The sequence below is a fragment of the Saimiri boliviensis genome, chromosome 1, assembly GCF_048565385.1.
Source record: "Saimiri boliviensis isolate mSaiBol1 chromosome 1, mSaiBol1.pri, whole genome shotgun sequence".
In the NCBI taxonomy this organism is placed as follows: domain Eukaryota; kingdom Metazoa; phylum Chordata; class Mammalia; order Primates; family Cebidae; genus Saimiri; species Saimiri boliviensis.
In genome coordinates this window covers 77,438,545-77,460,395 of record NC_133449.1, presented here as the reverse complement: position 1 = coordinate 77,460,395, position 21,851 = coordinate 77,438,545, and the positions used below count along the sequence as shown (strand labels likewise).

The 21,851-nt window shown below is 43.0% G+C and overlaps 1 protein-coding gene across 20 annotated transcripts in view; it reads right to left on the bottom strand.

Annotated features, from left to right (window-relative positions):
- The window catches only part of BCL11A (BCL11 transcription factor A), a 100,978-nt gene that overhangs the window by 62,907 nt on the left and 16,220 nt on the right, over positions 1–21,851 (bottom strand). The window contains exon 1 of one of the 20 annotated variants that reach the window (XM_074399703.1): positions 12,037–14,916. The exons of the other annotated variants lie outside the window; for them this stretch is intronic. The gene's annotated coding sequence lies outside the window, so the exon portion shown is untranslated. Of the gene's footprint in view, positions 1–12,036; positions 14,917–21,851 lie in introns of those variants that run through there. 20 annotated transcript variants of the gene reach the window in all.

The following is a 21,851-nucleotide window of genomic DNA, read 5'->3' as shown; positions in this document are numbered from 1 at the left end:
TGGTCCCCTTTTAACTAATCCCTGAGTGACACCTGCTCCAAAGAAAGCCAAGTTGTTGACAGAGTCAGGTCTTCCTAGTTACCTAGGAAAATGGCCTGGAGAGATCTGGCCCACTGGAAGGAGATACAGAAACAAACACCCCACAAATGTCTATGGGACCAGCTACCTCTCCCAGGCAGGGAGAAAGTGGTGGTGGCTGGTGGGCAGAGATGTAAGCAAACTGACACAAACACAGAGGCTTCCGAACCACTCTTGATCACCCAGCTTTCCAGCTTCCCCATTTCTGCCCCTAACTTGAGTTTCCCCAGGCCACTCAGCCCACTGTGAGGTCATACTGTGGGGATTACCGAGTCACGGCCAGGCTGGGCAGAACGGGAAGTGAACAAGTCAATTCAAGAAAGATCCAATCAGGGGATATTCTCTGGGCACCGCTGGGCTGACGCCCACAGAGGGGTCCTGGGATACAAATACCCTGGAGTCTGAAGAGCGGTGGTCCCTCTTCTCACCACTTCAATTATGTCTTCATTGAACTGGGGTACAAAAAGAGGAAGCAGGGATTGAAAATCTAGCCTGTGGCCATAAGCCTGTGATGACTCATGCCACCTTTGTGTGCTTTGAGATGCTTTCCCATGTCTGTAATACTTTTCATATCATCCTACACACTCACTGTCACCTCTCCTCACCCCGGCACACAGAAAAGATGTGCTTATTATGTGCACTTAGGTTTTGTTGTACTATTAAACACAATGACCCACTCCTATTATTATAACACAGGTTTTGCTGGAAACTCAAAAAAGACTTGGCTCTGCTGGCTCACAGGGAATCTGGGCTCTGCTCCTCCAAAACCTTTGTTCTCCAGATGTCAGTGTTAAGTTATGAACAGCTCTCCCCCTGAGCTAACTTACCGAGCAGTAAGTGAGGCAAGAAAGGCCACTCACTATATTTCTCAGCCTCCATGAAGTTGTCACTGGGAGAGAAGCCAAGAGGGAGGGGGCACCTTCGGAGACAAGGTCATAACTCACTGTCATCTGGGGAAGGGGAGAGGAAGTCAGGGAACTTGCATCAGGAGCAGAGAGCTAAGCTAAATATGGACCAGGACCGAGAGGGGCACCCGGGATGGGAGAAATGTGGCATCGGGAGAAATGTGGCATCAGGGCAACTGGGAGTGAAAGTTTAACTGCCCTCAAAGATGGCTGACAAAGATCTAACATTCCTAGTGGACACCAAGCTGAGCATGAGTCATCAATGAAGCACTGGTTTTTTATAAAGCAAGCAGGATATAATAGTGTAGACGTAAGAGTAAAGAATGTGAAAAATACTAAGATTTCTTGCCATTGGACACTGCAGCAATCAGATTGTTTGATGAAAAGAGCTGGGAAACTAGCAGATTCTAAAGAGAGGCACAAAAACAATAAATGGGTTACAAGATAACAGATCCATGAGTTCAGATTCAGAAAAGTGATATCTAGGAAGAAGCAGTGGCAGAGAATGGAGGGAAGAATCTAAAATACGAAACATTTCAGCCCAAAGCTGGTAATGAGATACTTTGTCTTCTCTGGAATGAAGAGGAAATGTGCTTAAACTGAAGCATAAGGGATCGAAGGTAGACAAAAGGAAGGATTTCCTGCTATTGAGAGGTGTCTTTAAAAATAGAACCAGGGTGGTGAGAAAGAGGTTGGGCTGGTCAGTTCTGGAGGCCCATCTGCCCCCTGAGAGGGTACATGTTCCTCTACCACCGCGACTCCATCTACTCCATTATGTCCAATGATCTGGATAAAAAATCCAAGCTATTCCCTGGGCGCACCATGTAAACCTCAGAAGTGCCACACTTTGGGAGCCCTAGTAGGAAAGATGGTAGGAAGACCAGCCCCGAAACAGGGCAGAGAAAACAGGGAAAGGAACAAGGCAAGATGAAAGGTCCAAGGAACATGAGCATTCACGGCAACAGCACAGGTGGCTGGGTGGTGGCTTTGCTGCTTGGCTTTTACAACGGGCTCCCCAGGTTAGCACTGCCACAGAGCACCAGGTTCTTTATCAACAACGTTCCAGTTAAGAAAAGCATTCCAGCTGTCACTCATAAAAGTGTGGGCGCAACTTCCTCTGCAAAGCACATGTGGGCCACCTCTGGCTCCTGCTGGCCATGAAGAGGTCACGTGCAATTAATACAGTCAGCCAGGAATGAAAGTAGGAAGCCCCAGGCTCTGGGCCAAGTCCACCACTACCTAGCAAGTAGCCTCTGGCACTCACTCCCCTCTTAGCCTCAACCTTTCTCATCTGTAAAATGGCAGAGTAAATGATAGGACTTCACAAGTCTATGTCTCCATAGGAGATGCTCAATAAGTATTCATTTGCCTTTCCAGGAAGGAAACTATGCTCAAAGAGCTGTACTTTCTTCTGTGATTCCTCAGATACTCTTGTCGACTAGAGGAACAAGAACCTTACTCTAAAAGACAATTTTAGGGGAAGAGAGAAAATTTTTTAAAGACCTTAAAATAATTACTGAAGGCCAGGGGCAGTTGTTCATGCCTATAACCCTAGCACTTTGGAAGGCCACAGCAAGAGGATTGTTTACGGCTAGGAGTTCAAGACCAGCCTGGGCAACATAGCAAGACCCTATCTCAAAAAAAAAAAAAAAAAAAAAAAAAAGCTTAAAAAATAAAATAAAATAATGACTGAGAATTAGCTGTCTTTTTAAAGAAAATACAAAATTCGGCCCAGTTTTTTCTCTATCAAGCCTAGGCCTAAAATCATCTTGTCTCATTCTCTCCGTCAACATCTGCTGAACTCCCATAATCCATGAAACATCATAGATAAAGGAAGCATGGGATTAGACCTACAGTTCCATACCGATGTGTTACAGCCTGTCATGAAGCAGACCCAGAGAACTTGGCCACTACTTAGTACTAACATTTAATTTACTTTAAAAATGTCTGCGTTAGAGCAGACTCAGGATTATGCCTAAGATGACATTCCAACCCACCTGCACTTAAGTATGAATAAAGAGTGAACAGAAGGGACCAGGTAAGAATGGCACATGGGAGGGCATCACACATGTGAATGTTAGTTTCCCACATGTAAAGGCATGGGGGTACAAGGCAGGAAGCATTGCTCTAGATCTGAGAATCACCACACACCAGAGAGTACATGAGAGGTGGCACACAAACCCAGCAGAGAAGGTTGAGAAAGTTTTAAGAGTTTTAAGAGCCTACTCGTCATTACAGAGGTTTCTTAAAAGCCCATCCAGAATCAGTAGGATGAGATGCCATAAGGTATTCCTGGGGTTGGGGGTAGATTTTAAGGACTCATCAATTACGATTCAAGTTCCAGTCAAGCTGGATGAACCCCATCCACGTGCTGCTGCTCGATGGGCAAAGATCAAGAGGCAGTCATTCACAGCCATATTTCCTGGGGCTGCTTGTTACTGACATTCTGTCATTCAAGTTGGGTCCTGAAGCCACAGTACGCACCAAATCTGCTCCCTAGAATCCACAGCAAAAGGAGAGTTCTTTCTTTAAAAGAATGATAGTGCACATCTCTCAACTCTTGAGAGAAAAATGGAGAGAAGTGGGATTTTTCAATCCTGATACCAGCAGGAAATAGGGAGTCTGACAGGTAATACCAAACCGAGAAGCTTCTTTTCTCCCAAGTACACCAAGAACCCCTTTCAAATACAGGTGCTATAAAAAAAAGAAGTAGGTGAGAAAGTGGGGCAAGAAAGGGAACCTGAGGACTATGTATTCTCTGTCTATGGGTAGCAACACCTTTAAGGCATTTTGCAGTCTTTTTTATTCTATAACCTCCATATTGAGAGACATAAAATACAGAACATTACACCTGTCAGGTGCTGGGCCCTGAACTATCTCCAGGCTGCTGAAAGTCAGTACATAAGCCTTTTAACGACGTGAAAGTTAAAGATTAAAAACATGTTGGAACGCTTACTTTATGCAGTGCCAAAAATGTGTCTATAACCTGTAAGGAGAGATGGGTGTGGAGCATCGTAGGAAAAAGGTGACTGCACTCATGCTGCAGCGAGAAAATAAGGTCCTCGCTTGCTTGCCTGCCTGCCTTTCTTCTTTCCTTACAAGGGAAATCGCTTCTGAAATATGGCATGCTTTGCAACAGCAGTAAGTCGACCACTGGAGAGAGTGAGGCTAGAACCATGGGAATCTTGTAGATTTCCAAGGCCAATTCTGTTCTGACACATGCAGTTGGGAGCCACTGGTTTAGGAATGCACATGGATATGGGGCTGTGCTTATTCAGAAAGGGCTCCAGGTCACATCCCGTATTCTCTTGATTTACTCCAATCACCATAAAAACCCAGTGGAAAAAAAGAGATTGTTTTCATAGGGCACTGCCATTTGCCAATCCATAACTTAGGAATTCATGGCTATGCTTGGACAACTCTCTCTAGATTTGGAGTGTTAAAAGTTTGCACCTAGTTACTCTCCCCTCTCTCTGGCAGGAGAATCATGTCACTGGCAAGCAATTATTGTACCCTCTTCAAATAACTCAGCCTAAATTTTCATATGCACGAATGTGTATATGACGTAGGATTATGGCTCCTTTTACCAAAAATTGAAAAATTCAGAAAGCCAAAGATAATAGAATATACCTTGAGTGGCACATCCTTTGGGTAGAAATTTTTTAAAAATTACAAAATTATTTATGCAAGAGTATTAAAATTTTCCTCAAAAGTTCCTAGGCAAATGGGTGCCTCTTTAATTTTCACCCTTACAATAAACTCTTCTGCAGGTTTTGTTTATTTTGAGGAAACATTTCACTTTTTTTTTTCAAGACATGAGGTGTGAATGATGCAAAGCAGTATTTGGATATGTAAACTGAATTATTTGCATAATGCATTACTAATCAGTGAGTATAAATTCTGGAGTCTGAGGAACTGAAATCAAGTGCCACCAAATTTTTAAAAATCTAGATTATAAAAGTGAAGAGCATCACCCTTCAGTGAAATAACGTACACATTTGCATTCCATTTCTAAGAAGGAGAAATTATCCTCACAGAGTTTTCTGAAGAAAATTAAATAAGTGGCCTTTGATGTACACTGCTTTGCTCTGACTCAACATTATGAGGCATAAGGTCCTAAATTCATAGGCACAATCACAGAAGCACCACAGAGCGTGAAGATATTTGCATCAAAAGGAGGAGACAGTCTCCCACCCCGACCCCATGATGGTAGTCTACGGGACCTACAGGAATCTGAAGGGGCAGCCAGACATTTTGCCTATACCACCCATCAAAACAGCCACCAATCGAACCAAAAGCCACCCATGCCCTTCTCCAGTGGGTTCCCACCAGTGTTTTCATGCAAACTTAGCCCCTTCTTTGCAGAAAAAAGACATTGATGTGCCAATAGCAGTAGAAAGAAGAAAAAATTATTCCAGCTCTACACACAACCTTTGTCAATCCAACATGATAAAACCCAGTCTGGGAAACTATTTGTCTAAACAAACACTTTTTGGAAAGGGATGAAATGGAGAGAAAAGGAAAAGGAAGTACGGCCTAATGGTCAGTACACACACACACACACACACACACACACACACCCTTGAGAATGCCAGGCTACATTTCTACAACAGCTGCCTTCCATTGTCTACTGCCAGTGAAGCCAAACCAGCCTAAAATTTAATTTAAACTGCTGTAAACCCAAGTGTCAGGCACTTAGATGGCAGCTAAAAGCGCCACTCTCAGATAACTGAGTGACACTTGCTAATAATAGCCTCTGCGTGAAGCGAGTGGGAGCGGACATTTTGTAAAACCAGAGGAACCTGGGCCTGGGTCTGGGAACGGTGTGCTTAGGTGGGTGTCAGCTTCCAGGCAGCAGACACGGCAGAGACCAGGCCCACCATGGCTCCCATGTGACGGGCTGCGCGAAGCCCACCAGTGACCTAGCTTTCAAGTCATATAGCGACAGTCCTGGCTTTTGCTAACCACGAGAACAAAATGCCCCTTTTCAGCCCTGCAATCGCGCTCTGCTCCCTTTCATCTTCCATCTTGTGCCCCAGTCCTCCCTTAGAGAGAAGTGCTTAACTCTCGACGTGTTCTTTGTCCCCTTCTTTCTGACAGTGTGGTCAGTCTCCTCTCAGGCAAACCATCTTTCTCTAATAGCCAGGGCTCAAGTGGCCAAAGGAAGGTCCCAGAGCCTTGTCTCATCAGCACTACCAGCCAAGTGGACACATCTCAGCCGCTTCTTCCTGACGCCCACCACAATGAGCAGAGGCACCTGTGCTGAAACTCGAGCAAACGCCACACCTGACGCTTCCTCGTGCACTGAAAAAGCCAAGTGATCTCTGTTCTTCCAGGAGAATGGGAGACAAGGCACACCGCAGACCCTGAGACGATCCCTTCACAATGTACTTCCCACACAGAAGACTTGAGCTCACAGGGACCTTCTTGCCCACAGGGCACTTGTCCCCTAGCTACCTCTGAGCCAAACCTTTGGTGAAGAAACAACACCCACCGCAAGGCCATTTTGCTCTCTACCAGTCAGGCAATACCTTCATTTTCTGAAAAAATCTCAAATACATACAAAAGTAAAGAGAATGTTATCAATCCATCCCCAAGTACACATCTTCCAACTCCCAGCACCACAGCGCACAGTCCTTGTCTTCCCTATCCCTACCGCCTCCCTGGCCCATTTCGTTATTGAAGTTGATCCCAGACATCATATCATCAGTAAACACCTCTGTATGTGTTTTTTAAAGGTAAGGTGTTTTTAAAAACACTTCTGTATGTGTTTTTCTTAAGTACAACCACAACTATTATTACACCTAAAAATAATAAAGTAACAAATAAAGTCCCATATTGTCAAATAGGAAAGTTACTTTAAACTCAGAAATACTTCTTTCCTTCTGGGTCATGTTTTGGAGGATCCCTTCCAGTGAGGTTCAAGACTGCGGCTGCCAAGAAAAAAGTCAGAGAATCACACTCTCTTAAAAAGGGCCTTGTGTAAAGCCAACTTGCAAGTCAGCACAAGCTCTTGCCCCTTGCAGTCCTTTGCCCTATTCAGGGCTGAATGTCTCTGTGACAGTCCCCCTCCCACATCGACTGCCCCACGGGGGCAGTCTCCCTCACTCCCCACCATCTGGCCCATCACATCAGATAAGCAGGTGCACTCCCAGTGTTCAGAACTGGAATTTATCTGTCTTGGAAGAAAGTGCTCTCCTGGATGGTTCTGCACAGAATTCATTCACAGAGCATGTCTTGGATATACAGCTGACTAGATATGTCAGTTATGTTCCAAATGGGTTTTCACAGGTCAAGGTTCTGCAGGCAAGAGCAAATACTATTTTTAGACAGGATAAGGTCACAATGCTTTTAGAGACAGTGAGGTCTACAATAAAACCTATTGATCAGCCTCTGGAACTAGTGCTCCAGAGAGACACAGAGATTGAAACAAAAATTGCCTGGCCGTTTTCTCTGTAGACTCTGTGAGTAAAAGCTTGTTGGACTTAATATCTTTCAGGATATAAAATAAGTAAGAAGTAACTGTGTACAGATTACTGAAGTCCATTTAACCAGATCCAGAGCAGGTCACAGAAGATACTCTCATGGCAGAACTATAAAGAAGGGAGATTTCAAGGCAACACGTGTTGCAATCTAGAGAAAGAATAAACACCAGCCTTCTCAACTCACGGGAGGCAAAAAGGACACCCTGCCATCCAGGATTCCTGCTTGGGACTGTTGTTTCTAAATTTGCAACTGTGATCCTCAATCCAGGGCTATGTGAACAGTGGACTCCCAGATAAATAATATGAAGGTAATTTGCTTAAGTCAGAATTTTGTGAAAAGTGGTATCTACATGGACAGCTTTCAAAAACGTCTATATTGATTTGATGGAATCATGGCAAATTCTAAAGGCCTTCCTACTCTCTCTCCCCTTCTGCACATACACACGCACACAACTATATATAGAGTCACATGTGTATATACGTATGTATATATGTAGTATGTACATATGTATAAATGTGTATATAGATGCATATGTACATATGCTTTATCTTATGATGACAGTGTTGACGTGTTTGGGATTTTTTTTTTCCAAAAAGAGGTAATAAGTCTTTTATAGGTGTACCACACAAGACTCCACTTAGCAAAATCATTCATTGCCAGGCAAAACTTGAGAAATAAATTTAGAAATCATACAAGCACACAGGAGCACAAGTAAATGAATCACCAAGGCACAGAAACTCACTGCAAAGTTATTTAGCCCAAAGGTTCATGAATTGACCAAGGCTTTAGCAGTAAACCCTAATAATTTATTTAAGCCAAATAGGAGCTTTAAGCACAGACATTAATGTAATGGACTATCCCATCTTAAACTTCAGCCAGAGATCTAAAACTTTGAAGTCAATTATGTCCTCATAAATACCTCTCCATTATCAGGGGTACTTTATTGTTTTAGAGACTCGGGACCACAGCAACTAGTGTGAAAACTGGAGGGTATCTTCATTTATCATCCGCTCTCATCTCGCAGCCCAGCTCCCAAACAAAATATGCCATGGTAAATATAATCCATATATCACATTGTGACACAGCTGACCCCATTAGTGAGCCAAGACTGTCCTAGCAGCAGCTTCCTATCATACATTAACAATACAATGGCTGATACATTTGCACAATACAATAAGGGGCAGGGGGAGAAGAGAGAAATCAGGCTATGAAATCCTCAACTTCATGTCTGAATACATAATTTTGTCACCTATCTCCGGCATGAATCTTACCATGCTTTTATTTCAGGTAATAAGGGATGGGGAAACTAGGGCCTCTGGGGGGCCATTCATTCGGCCTGTTATTTGCTTTTGGGTTGGGTTAGGGCTAAACTTCATATTCCTCATTTTGCTTTGTTTTGTTTTTCTTTTTTCTTGTTTTTTAAGATTTTATTTTTTTTACCAGAGATAGAAGAGCATGTAAAATCTGAAACAGCTGATTTACCAGTGCCCTTATAGAGCATGCCTATTAAAAATCCCCAAAACATTATAAATTAAAGAGGCAGTAATTTAAATAATTTAAATAAATTACTTTTTTATTGAAGCTATAGATCTCAAGAGTACCTGTGTCCTACAAGGAACACATATTTCACAACTGATTCATTTGCCCCTTACTTTGAGCACATGGGATAATAAAAGAAAGTTTTAGATCATCGTTATCCAAAGGATAACTTTGAATGCCCTTTTTCAGCATGCTTCTGAAAACATCATTTCATATCTAATTCAATGCCACATATAAATGATATTTGCTGGACAGTGCGGAAAACAGAAACATCCGTGCTAAAAGCCAATGGTAAACACCAAGTTTAAAAAATGGATTGCAAAGATCACATGTCCCAGAACAGGCCATATGCTTTTACCTACATGATGAATAAAAAAAGAACATTTTCCCTCAATTTATGCTGTCTTCAACACTAACAGAGGGAGAGTTCTTCTAAACATGTTGCATCGGATGCCTTTAACAAGCAAAAATTCCTAACTCCAGGGACTCAGCATATGTAGGCTATGTCCATACAGAGAAACCAGCTTTTGGGAGGAGGAAGGAGGAAAATATCACTGAATTCAGTCAGTTAATTGAATTTAAAATACCTGGTTGTTTGAATTCAACTATTTCTTTTTCAAAAACGTTCTTCTATTTTGATGTAGTTACATTTGCCCAAAAAAGCAAACTTGGAGAAAATACACATTACATTCTTTGGAGTTTATCAAAAAAACAGCTTGCAACAATTAAAAGATGGAGAAATCTTGTAAGGCTGGAAACTTCTGTGAATTATCACCATTCCATTATACTGCACTTGAATTTTGCTTCCAGCAATTTGAAAGATGCCATTAAGCTTTCATGAGGAATCTTTCTGGGGAATCATGACTCCAAGACTTAATCTCCACCACAGCTTCCATCTTTGAGGCAAATCAAGAAAATATTCTGCCGCCTTTGCAGGTGAGCCCCATTCAGCAACTAGATTCCAAAAAATAGCAGGGAGGAAATCGGTCAGTGGTGTTCATACTATGCTGGAACATCATGGGGACTTAGAGACCCACTCAGTACAAACTATCTATTTTACCTACTTTACAAGACAAGGAAATAAACGAGGTGAAGGGAGCACAAAGTCTCACAGAATGACACAATAAGGATCAGAACCCAGGTGTCCTGGTTTTCAGATCAGTGTCTCTCTGTTAACATTAAAAGTCAGTTTGGTTCTAGAAAAACCCGTAATGCCCAAAAGACCTTAAATGCCCTCCCTTCAAACCAGTCTTGATAATTTTTCCATTGCTTTCAGAGAAGGGTAACTGTCTAGTTGGAAGCCTTTATTAATTTTTATGTTATCTTCTTCATTCATGTTTGGGAATCAAAAATAGTTTATCATAATGCTCTCAATTGGAAAGTCTTCATACTACAGACAGATACTGTTATTTTCTGGTAGAGGATGTCAGCGGGACTGGAAAAAAGAATGCAGTATTTTTCTAACCACAGTAGGTTTTTTTCTATAACAATGATTTCACTTTCTAGATATAAAACAGGCATGGTTTCTCTCACCCTGAACTGCAAAATCTAGATTTGATCAAATTCAGAAACTGGTGATTTGATCAAATTCAGAATCCCATATTTTGAGATGATGTGTTCTAGCAGAAAGCTATTGGTTAGCTATATTTTGCTCTTTCTTCCCTAAAAGATTTTTAAATAGTTTTCATTTTTAAAAGGATTTCAAACTTCAGATTGTGCCGATGCCAAAGTCTCTATACATCTAATCAATCAATAAACAAGACAAACAAAGAAGCATATGTTTATCCTTTACCATTTGGGAAGTGTACATTAATTACTGCAGATTGTCTCCTTTGCATCCCCCCACCCACTTCACGTTGCAGACTGCAGTGCTCAAAAGGGTCCGCAAAATAAAAACGTATGGGGTAATTAAATGGATATTTATAATTAGAACTTAATAATTTGCATCAGGGACAAATGAGCTCTGATTTTAATCTGCAGCGCATTTAGATTAGCCCAAAGATAGTGTAATTTGATGGTTTACAGGCCTCCTCTTGGATTATGAAACAATACCAAGCCTTCAAGTGCAGTGTGTCTGTGTCAGGAGTGTGTTAAAGAAGAAGATGCAATGAAAATGTTTGACAACGTGAAAGCAGCCATAAATTACATGACAACTGTGTAAAAGTCATGATGAAACAAATAAAGGGCTGACCTATAATGCGTCTGATTCATTGTGACACACACAACTCCCTGCACTAATCTCTGCCCAGCCAACGCATTCTTAAGCGGGGAACTACTTAGCACCAGGAACACTGTAAATTATCACTAGTCAACAGCATTGATTTTTAGTCGACATTTCAATCAGGTTGAAGTAGAAATACTACCCAGCTCATCCAACAGCCTCTTAACCAGTCCGCTGCCCCTCTGAGGTCTCCTCGGTTATGGCTTTGTTAAATTTCCATTGCTCTCACCATTCAATATTTATTGTAGCTTTGCCACATCCAGGCACTTGGCCTGAAGGGTCACCGGCCTGCCTCTTGGGACATTAAATTTGGGCTTACCTAACGAAGGCAGAAACAGAAAAAGAAACAAAAGGCCATCATCAGAGATGTGGCCTGATTTTCACTGATTTTCAAGGGAAGGGAAAGAAAACTAGGGAGTGTGAGCAAGGGAAATAGGGTGAGTTCTAAAGCCATGTTATACCTTTTATCATGTCTGCTTTATCACTTCAGTCTAGAAAACCAGCAAATAAAACTAAGAGCTTCTCTTCCAGGGTGACAAGAAAGAACCACTACACTCTTGACCCAGGGGTATGTAGAGACAATGAAGAGGGCCAAGAGAAGGGGTGAGGGAGGCACTTGCATGAACCCCATCCAGGGTGTCCATGCCCCTGGACAGAGTGCGAAGTAAAAGTCAAGCTTTGGAGCTCTTGACCCACATGGATTCTCAGCACCCACCTCCATCCCACCTCAAACTCAGAAGACAATCGATACGAGCGACAGCCTTCTTTGTGATAGATCTGAACAGCCTCGGTTCGAGCAGGACTTACCAGGTGAGCAGAGCTCCCATCCAACACTCGCCAGTGCCGAGGCCAACTCTTCCACTCCTCCATCGGGCCTCCACACGCAGCAGGGGCTTCCCAACTACCACATGATTCTGAAATTGTATAAACGGAGGTCTATGGTGGCCCGGCCAATTCGAAATGATGGCGAATACAGGAAAACAGTGACATTTGGTTTTAGAATACATTGTGTAATCCATCTGCAACGAACCTCAGGTCTTGCTTCAGCAAATATTAATAGTGTCAGAGCAGCCTGTGGAGTGACTGGGAGAGGCCACCACGCTGCTGAAAACTTGCCTCCAGGGAAGCCACATGCGGATCATATGGAGTTGTTGACTGCAGTTTCCATTCAAAACTTCCCCCAAGCTTCCAGCATGCCTTCCGGACTTGCTTTACCACGGCGCTCATTTAGCCAGAGACGAAAATCTCCTCGAAGCAGATTATGACCCCCCAGTACCCACTGCCCCCAGAAGCACCCCTGCCACAAACATTCACTCACACGCAGTCTCTCCCTCCCAGTATCATTCTGATCCTCCCCACCCTTTGAAGGTACAATCTAAGACATGAATGCCACAGAGACAACACACAGAACTGCTGAAGGCCCAGCCTCACCACTCCTTAAAAGTCCTAACTTGGTTTCTTGTTCGGCCCACAGCAATCTCCTAACCAAGCCACACGCAAACAGTAAAACCTCCACCCTCTTTTGCTGAGGACCCTCACTCAATTTCAGGCTCATGCTGGACAGATGGAGAAATGACTACTTGCAAAGCAGGATTCTTTACATTGCAACTTTTCCCAACAGCTCCGCGCTCCTTCAATATGCCCAGAACTGGAGGCAAACATTATTCTTTCCCAGAAGATTGAAAAACTTGACCATGGAACCCATGGGAGGGACAACTGTCCAGCACCAGAGCTTCCTGCCCAGTTGGTGTCTGGCGCCGCTGAAGAAAGCTGCACACGTACTGAGGAGGTAGCAGAGGGTGGTGGCCACAGGCCAAAGGGTAGAACAACTGTGGACCCTCAGGGAAGTCATTTAACCCTGGATGAACCCCAATTTCCTCCTCTACCAAATGAGGCTAATGGGAGTATTTCCTTTCTGGGGCTGCTGTGGGATGGAATATCAATGTGTCAGGCACATGGTAATGACAACCGCCATTCTGGAGGTGCAGCCCCCCGGAGCAAGTAATGTCTGCAACTTCCCTCATTTACTTCTCACACGGACTCTGTAACATAAGGGACCTTGAGTTGTCTCCATTTCACAGAGAGGTGAAATGATTTCCCCAGACTCTCCCAACCAGTTAGCAGTGACGTAGAAATCTGAACCTAGAGTAACTGTGCCACACACCCAGGCACAAGCCTCCCATGAGGCAGCACGCATCTATGGGGAGAGGGGACTCCAACCCACTCAGGGAGCTCCCATCAGAAACATGAGACCCTGAGCTTTACAGAGCCCCACCTGCCCTGCTCTTCTCTCATCCCAACCTGCTCACCCCATATTGGGAAACTACATTGAGACCTCAGGAGCACCCAGTTCCAAGCCATGAGTCATAAGCATAATAGTAACCAGCTTTTGAGACATGTTTTACCATGCGCCCAGAACTGAGCCCAGCACCCCGACGTGTTCTCACAGGATGCTCAAACGCCCTGTGAGGCAAGCCCCGTGATTCCCCGCACTTTACAGATTGAGGAAACAGAGACTGAGGGAATGAAATCTGCCCAAGGTCACACAACTAGAAATGGTATTAATTCTTTACCCTCAGCCTAAACCATTTCGTTTCATGTAATCAAAGGGAAAAGGAAGAGAAAGGAGATAAATCATATTTTAGGGGCATATTTCCCCTCTTTCAGTCTCTCTTCCCTTTATCAGCTCAGGTAACAAAGATGCATGGGGGAGCAGCAGACTGCCTCTAGGGGCTTGGCTGAGTTTGGGGTGGTGTCTATGGGATAAACCCAGAGACCCTCAAAATTTCCCAGATTTTATTTGCTACTAGAAAAGGAGAAGAAAATCCCACCTCCCTTATAAGGCCTCAGCCTGGAGAAGTAAATGTGATTTTATCACATTTTATACAGATGTGCACAATGGTTCCTTTTCAAGTCTATGATGGGAAAAATATTTTTTTCTTGTGTGAATCTCATTTCAGATAGGTCCCCAAACCACTCGGAAGCCCTGGTGTTCCGTAGGTGGAATTCTATGAACCCAACTTTAGCCCCAGCAGCAACTCTGGTGGGAACTAGAACATGCCTCCTGCCAGTCAGTAACAGGGAAATTCGATTACTTTGCCACTTATGGTAGGAGGGCAAAGACTGCACATTAAAAGAGCTAAAAATGTCAGGAAGTTATTGGGATGATGACTCTTGCTTGCCAACACTCATATATGAATGCGTAATGTCACAATAAACTAAAAAACACAGGAAGAGGCCAAGAAGATAAGAAAATAGAGAACAAAACAAGCCCAAACACATGGGTTTGCCATGGGTCCTACCCAGGAAATGCTGCGCCTCTAACGAGAGCACCTTTTCCCCACCCCTGGCTTTTCCTGAGCCTTCCTTGCATAGGATCGTTCTCAGCCACCGACAGCTTAATTCACAGGCCCCTTCCAACAAGTTAAACTTCAGCCATTTTAAAAAAAGTGAGTTTCCGCTGATTGCCTACCTGCACACGCAGGCACGCCGGCCACGCCCCACCCCACTGCACCATGAGCTCTCACACCTGGTCGCCTGAACGCAACTAAGCCCTTTCCATCTGGCCCTCGGGTTACCGGCGTTATCACAACTCTTTTTTTTCCCAATGGCAAGCCAGGAAAGATGATAGAAACCGTGTGTGTAGCCAAAAGACTGGCCTCAACTGGTTCAGAGGCGGGGGGGGGGGGGGGGATCTGAGCTGTGCGTCTCTTCATTTTTTTATTTTTTATTTTTTTGCCTTTAGCCAAAAGACCAGGGAGCATTTGATGTACAGTCAGCAGGTATTTAAAAAAGAAAGAAAGAAGAAAGAAAAAAAAAAAAAAAAAAAAAAAACACTGAAAAGGCTTGGCTGCACTGGGGCCCTGACATGCTCTCATCTAAAGCCTGGCCCTCGGCCAAGTTCATCTGTTAATGGACAACCACAACCAGGGCCTGCACCTCCCCCACCTCCCTCTACCCCTCCTGCGTCTTCTCTGTTCTCCTACCTCTTTCGAGCTCCTAAAAACTAGACATCGATTATGTCTGCGCTTTTCCCTTTCTATTCAAGATAAACAAAGTGCTTCAAGTTCAGGGCGCACCCTGGGACCCCTGACAAAACAATCTATCATTCTGTCTGCTAAACCAGTCTGGCTACACCACGGCCAGGGAGAGTAACACTCCCAATGTACAATTTTCCCTTTGTGCTCCTTCCCTCTTGCCACTAACCTCTTTTCTTTACCACCTTCTCCGGAGCAGATGGACTTGACCACTTTGCTTAAGCCCCTCCTGGCAACCTCAGAAATTAGAGGAAAAAAAAGAGCTCCTGGTTACCCCTCCTCCGGCCCAGGTTTTCCTCCTCCCCCTGTGCTGCCCCCACGGTCCTGCACACACAGACACAAATCCCGTTGGACCTACACAATCTTTCAGACCCTCTCACCACGGACACTAACCCAGAAAATAAATTAAATACCAAGACTGCCCCCTCCGTTGCTCCCTGCAATAATATTTTAAGTGAGTTTTGTTTTAAATCATATCCATTAATTTACCCTGACTTGCAATTAAATGCAAGCACACTTTTTACAACCAGTACGGAATGTATTCATTATAACTACAAATGGTCAAATGAGAGCACACTCCCTCCTAAAAATATTAATAAAATACATAATAAATAATATTAATGAAATGAAAATAGATTCATAAGCCTTGGCCAGGGCTTTTATTATTTCATGTAAGGGGAAAGTCCAGCCAACAAACTTGCTCCATACACTTTGGCAGGACTCAGACCAACCACTACCATTAAACTCAAAAGCGCATTTTGGCAGTGCCCTGGCAATGGGGGGCCCTGTGCAGACACCACCAGGAGATGTTGACCTCAGTGCCCAAGACAGGGTCCATAAGATCTTACTCAGCCTTCCCATGTGGTCAGGAAAAGTTACCCACAGGCTGCTTCCCTCTGCCTAAGCTCCCTGCCCCGCACCCCACCCCCGCCCGGCAGCTGTTACTGTCAGTGTCCACCCTGCCCCTCGAAGGACAAATGAAATCCCCCAGACCCAGTGGGAAATGAGACCCGCTAAATGAAGGACTCAGGACTGGGGCACCATGAGCATCTGGGTTAAGGCACCGAATCCCGCACCAGCGTTGGAAGCTGCCTTTGTTCCTGCCCCACCGCTGGGCCCCTGCTAACCTGTCTCCACCACACTCAGCCTCACGCCTCACCCCAGCACTCCCTGCCCCTGCCCCTCCCCCCAAATCCAACACACCCACTGCACAATCGAATCTAATTAAGATCAGGAAGAAATTTGCATTTTCTTTTCACTGTACCCCCAGTAATCACAGAAGTTCTTCAAATTTTGAGAATTTTGTTCCTCTGCTAATTATTTCCCTCATTTTGCATTTCAAGGCACAAAGACAGTCTATCTCACTGGTGGTCTATTAATAGTCTGAAGTTTTGAGCATCAGAAGGTGGTTCCCCCCCCCCCTTTTAAAACTATTCTGTCATTTCCAGTTTTGTAAAAAGGTTTTTTCGTTTTTGTTTTTTGTTGTTGTTGTTTGTTTGGTGGTGGTGGCATTAATGTTTCTTCAGAAAGACAGCCTCTGGGCCATTCTGTGTATTACGATTTGGTCTCCCCCTTACAACAGTTACTCTGCCTGGTTTACTGATTTACAGGACCTTGGTATGTGAATGGCGAAAAAGAAAAAAAAAGAAAGAAAGAAAATTCCTTGGCATAAGTATATGTTTTCTGATCAAATTTCATATCATGTGTTGTTCATTATTATGACTTTACTTGAAAAACAGTTTGCCACAGTGAGATGGATTCACTTTATATGCTTTCTACCCCTCCACTCCCTTTAAGTACTTTGAAAAACAGTACAATGTTTTTAAAGGTACATTTAAAGCATGAACTGGTTTGGATTAAAACAATGTTTCACCGTCTGCAAATTCCCTGAAAATACGTTTTCGAAAGACTTATGCAAAGCCACATGATTTTGAAGGAGCTAATGAGATTGTTCCACCAACAAAATTTAATGGTGACTTAAGAAATTCTAATACTTTTCATTTACTTCCTGTAGAATTATTTGTGTACTTGACATTTATACAGTTTCTCCATTATATAACAATCTACCCTGGGTACACTAGATTATGCCAATCTATTAGAATGAAATTTGTACTCCATATAAGCAGAAGTTTCCAGTCGCTTTTGACTTACCATTATGTTTCAATGTAAAGTGTTATTCTAGCAGAGTATAAAGCACAGCTACTCCATGCTCACGTTTTTAACTCTAATACTGTAATCTTTCTCGCTGCTTCCAGGGCTGTGTCAGTGTTTACATTCCTGGAAGTTAAATAAACCGACATGGCAAAACTCCTGGATAGACTGAATAATAAGGCTTGTGATGACTAAATTGTTTACTTTTTACCTTGTTAGAATCCCTTTCTTGTAAAGTTTGGGGGAGAGAGAGAGGAGAGAAAGAGAGGAGGAATGAAGGGGTGATGCAAGATAGAAGGAGAGAGATTTATACACTGGCTTCCATATGTCACAAAGACCTTCCTATCCACAGCCAACACGACTGAAGCAGCATGCATAAGTTAGTCTTGCTTGTTTTGTTTTCTTAAATACCAGGTCAGCTGAATACCCCTTTCTCCACTGCCCACTCAGCCCCATATAAAGTATGAAAATTTTTTTTTTTGCCCATTTTCAAATAGCACATTATCCATTAGATTTCATCATATCTTAGTAAAGCAATTACATCAAGAAAATGATAGTGCGTGTGGAATCAATTATGCATGCAGTTGGCCGGAGACCAAAGGCTGTGAAGTCGGAGAGGGCAGCATCGCTCGACACACACAAATAAAAAGCCCCTGGATCTCACAGATGGACCCCATCAGTTCATCTTACTGCCTAAAAAGTTCATGCACTTAATAATTTATTTGTGTTCTGGATACTGTTTCCCAGCTGAATATTAACAACTTTCAACTGAAGCATGCTTTTAGCATGGTATGGATGGAAGTCACGGTAGGGCAGTGCTGGGTCCCTCAGAGGTTAAAATTATAGTTATGTTTCTTACACACTGTTCATTTTCCATCACAATTTATTTTCTTTCATTAAACATTCCTTTTAATCAGAATATCAGTTTCAGTGTTCTGATTCTGCTTGTTAACCAGTGATAAACTCATAAACCAAAGATGAACATCAATAATACAGTACAGGCTATTGAACAGCAAAGGCAAACACCAAAATCACAGGCTCTCAAAAATCGGAAACCGTTAGTTAGCGCCTTGTTTTTGCGTGTACCAAGGGCACTTGTGTACCTGGAAGGAGACACAGAGAGCCCAGGGAGCCCTGGGATCAGGATATACTTTGGTGATGAAGGGAGGACACACTGGAGCTCAGAGCAGCAGCTGTACGGGAAAACTTACTTGATCTAAAAGATCAAAGAGTCAGCCAAACCCAGGCCCAAGTCCTTTAGGTACCAGCCATCTATCAAGAAGAAACCCAAAGCGTTGTCAGAAAGGTTTGTAGTTCTGCAGCCTTCCCTCTTCCAAAGGAGGAACCTGATGTCTTAATACACTAGAATAGCCAAGGCTTCCTGCCATCAAACTGCTAACAATAAAACTGCCCTACAACATTCATGGGGAACGGAGACAGGCAATACATATTTCTCTACGTATCTGGAAGTGCCTCAATCATATACTTAAATTTTACAGTCTTCTCCCCAAATGAGAACAATCTCTAGCCAACACGTTCACAAACTGTACTTAATGTTAAAAGAAAACGGATAAAACATATGTAATTACTCAAGGTTAGACTTCTAATTCCTCAATTCACTAAAGGAAACTTGGCAAGAAGATGCATCATTTTGCTCCTTTCTACTGGGGCATCTGAGGAGGAGAGCCACTGAGGCAGCTAATACACAAAACATGATCAAAAGTGATTAACAACAGCTTCATATGCAAATTGCATTAATGAAGGAGTGCAAAGTCATCATGTAAATTAAATATGTCAAATCTCTTGGTGAACTTTCAATCTTGAGAAGAAAAAACACGGCTTTAATTTTTTTACATCATCAATTTTGCAAGATTGAAAATCTAAGAATCTTGGTGCTATAAACAATTTTCACCTTTTTTTTCTCCTTCAGCAGGCTGACAGGCCAGCCTGATGTGCACCGAATGTACATGTTAATAGGCCAATCAAAAATGCAAAACAATTCGCAATTACTGGAAGGACCTAATGGTCATTAGAATTTACAACTAGGTAATGAACTGAAGTCTGCCCACACCATGCATATTCATAAAGCAATTTAGCCTTTGAAGATTAAAGAAGTGCTTAAAATTCAAATGAGCTTTAGCAAATTATCAGTAAGATTCATCCAAAAAGCAAAGGGTTTTTCTTCCTATGATTTCCTCATTTTTTTAATGCAAAATTGTTATATCTTCCAGACTGAGCTTAAACTAAACATGAGCTTCTAGTCAAGCCAAAGGGGCTAAGAGACAAACAGAGGCTGCAAACATCATCACGGACTTTGTTCATAAAACTAAGCCCTTAAGAGCCAAACCTATCTCTAAACATGGTAATTTATCAAAAATAGCCCAGAGTCGCTCATAGGCAATACTGCACAGTCCTCCAACAGAACAGATTAACTCAAGTCCCTCCACCCTCCCAAAAAGCCTTTTCCCCCTTAAGTTGTCTCTCCTGTGTAAACATCCACTGTGGTATAAAAACAGCTTTTTCATCGGCTTGGAGTGGCATTAATTTTAGAAGTTTCTGCTTCCAAAGGGAAACCAGCAAGAAAGGAGAGGCACAGGAGGGAGAGGAGCAAGGTCTGGTTTACTTCTGCGGAGTGCAAATCCTGTGGCTTGAGATCTGCCTTTCTGATTTCCCCCATTCAGCACTGGCCGCATTTAATCCACGGTGAGCAATTAATCCATGGTAAACGGGTCATGCAGACATCAGCTGACATTCAGAAAGTTGTGGTGTCCACCCACCACCACCACCCCACCCCAGTTATTAGAGAGTATCGTGGGAATCTGGATTTTCAGGCTTTCCAATTACGAGTCTGGAGAAGAATCCTTTCCTTGAATGCTAACTCACACCTTGCTAACCTCCTGACATTTCAAAAAAATCTAGTGACAGAATTCCCAATGAACCCGTCTTCTTCCTCCCAACCCCAACCTCTCCAACCCAGGTGAAAGCAAGAACGTATATGTAAAGTCCTATCTCAGCTGGTGTGCAAGTCAGACTGAGAATAATAGCTTCGAAAGGCCACGTGTCCAAGCTTACCGCTCCACTGCTAGACCCAAAAGCTCTCTGCTGTGGGGATTTCGTTTGAACTGCTATCGAAGAATATTCCAACAGACTCTCTCCGCACCTTCTCCCCCTCTATCCCCCAGCCTCAGACTTTCTCCTAGAGTTGATCTTACCGGAAATGTGGATATTATCAAGAAAATGGGAAAGAGAAGGGAGAAAACCTCAGGTACTACCCCCTGATTTCTTAACTCTCTTATCCATGGGCCCCGCTCAGAAATGTACCACATTTTAACATTTATTAGAAAAGATAGGATGCAGAGAGCTGCCTGGAACCCACATCCACAACCATCTGTATGAGCCACAGGTCCACAGTCCTGACCAATTCCGTTTGACACTAATGTTACTCTACATGAGTAGAGTTCAATGAGGGTTGATATGGGATGTGACAGGGTAAATCAGAATTAGATTAAAAACAAAAGTTTAGAAACCAATGCTCCACTGCAGAGCAAATGGGACTTGAAGGCCAAATTTCCCCTAACTGCCTTCAAGTGATTTTCCCTATTAGAGCGTTTGCCTGCCACCCCCCTGCTGGCAACACCGCAGTCACATCAGAAAGTAAAGTGGAATGCATATAGGAAGGCTTGAGATACCCCTCTTTAAATACAATACCTATATACTTAATATATAGCAATTAACTTCTGGTCAGGAGTGTGCAGGCAGCAGGCTGCCCCAAGCAGATAGGAGGGGAGGGGGGCCCAGAGCTGGGACAAGCACAAAAGACAGGTCCAACAACAATGCCTGCTGTCAGCAGCTGAATTATTTTTATACAGGAATTTTTATCTCTATTGTACAAACAAGTACGTGTCTGTGCTGACTTGTTAAGCAATCCACTTGTATGTAGAATAAGAATTTTTTTTTCTTTCTTGCTACCAGTCACACAGCTCCAAGATCAGAAGAAATACATAGTCTTTGAAGCTGCTCAAATGTTTTAGTTAAAAGGACAGCAGTTGTTTTCAAAGATCCAAGAGTATCTTTATCAGAATTAAATTTTTCCTTATTGATTTTTTCCCTTAACATAACAAAAACATAACATGAGAAGGTTACGATTTATTATTAAAATTTTTTTCAGCCTTTAAATCATTCTTCACTTTTTAATGTAAAAGAATAATTTTTTTAATAAATCTTAGGGTGTGATAGAGTAGGAGAGAGAAACTCACAAGATGTAAGGTTTAACGTTGGTTAAGGCATTGTTTTAACTGGCAACTGAATGGGTCCAGGGCAGGGGGTTAAAATGGGGAGTAAATGGTTCACTGAGGGGTTCCCCTACATGTAAATAAATCATAAAATCATAGTATACCTTGAGTTGGTGAAGGACAATACTTCAGGTTTGGTTGC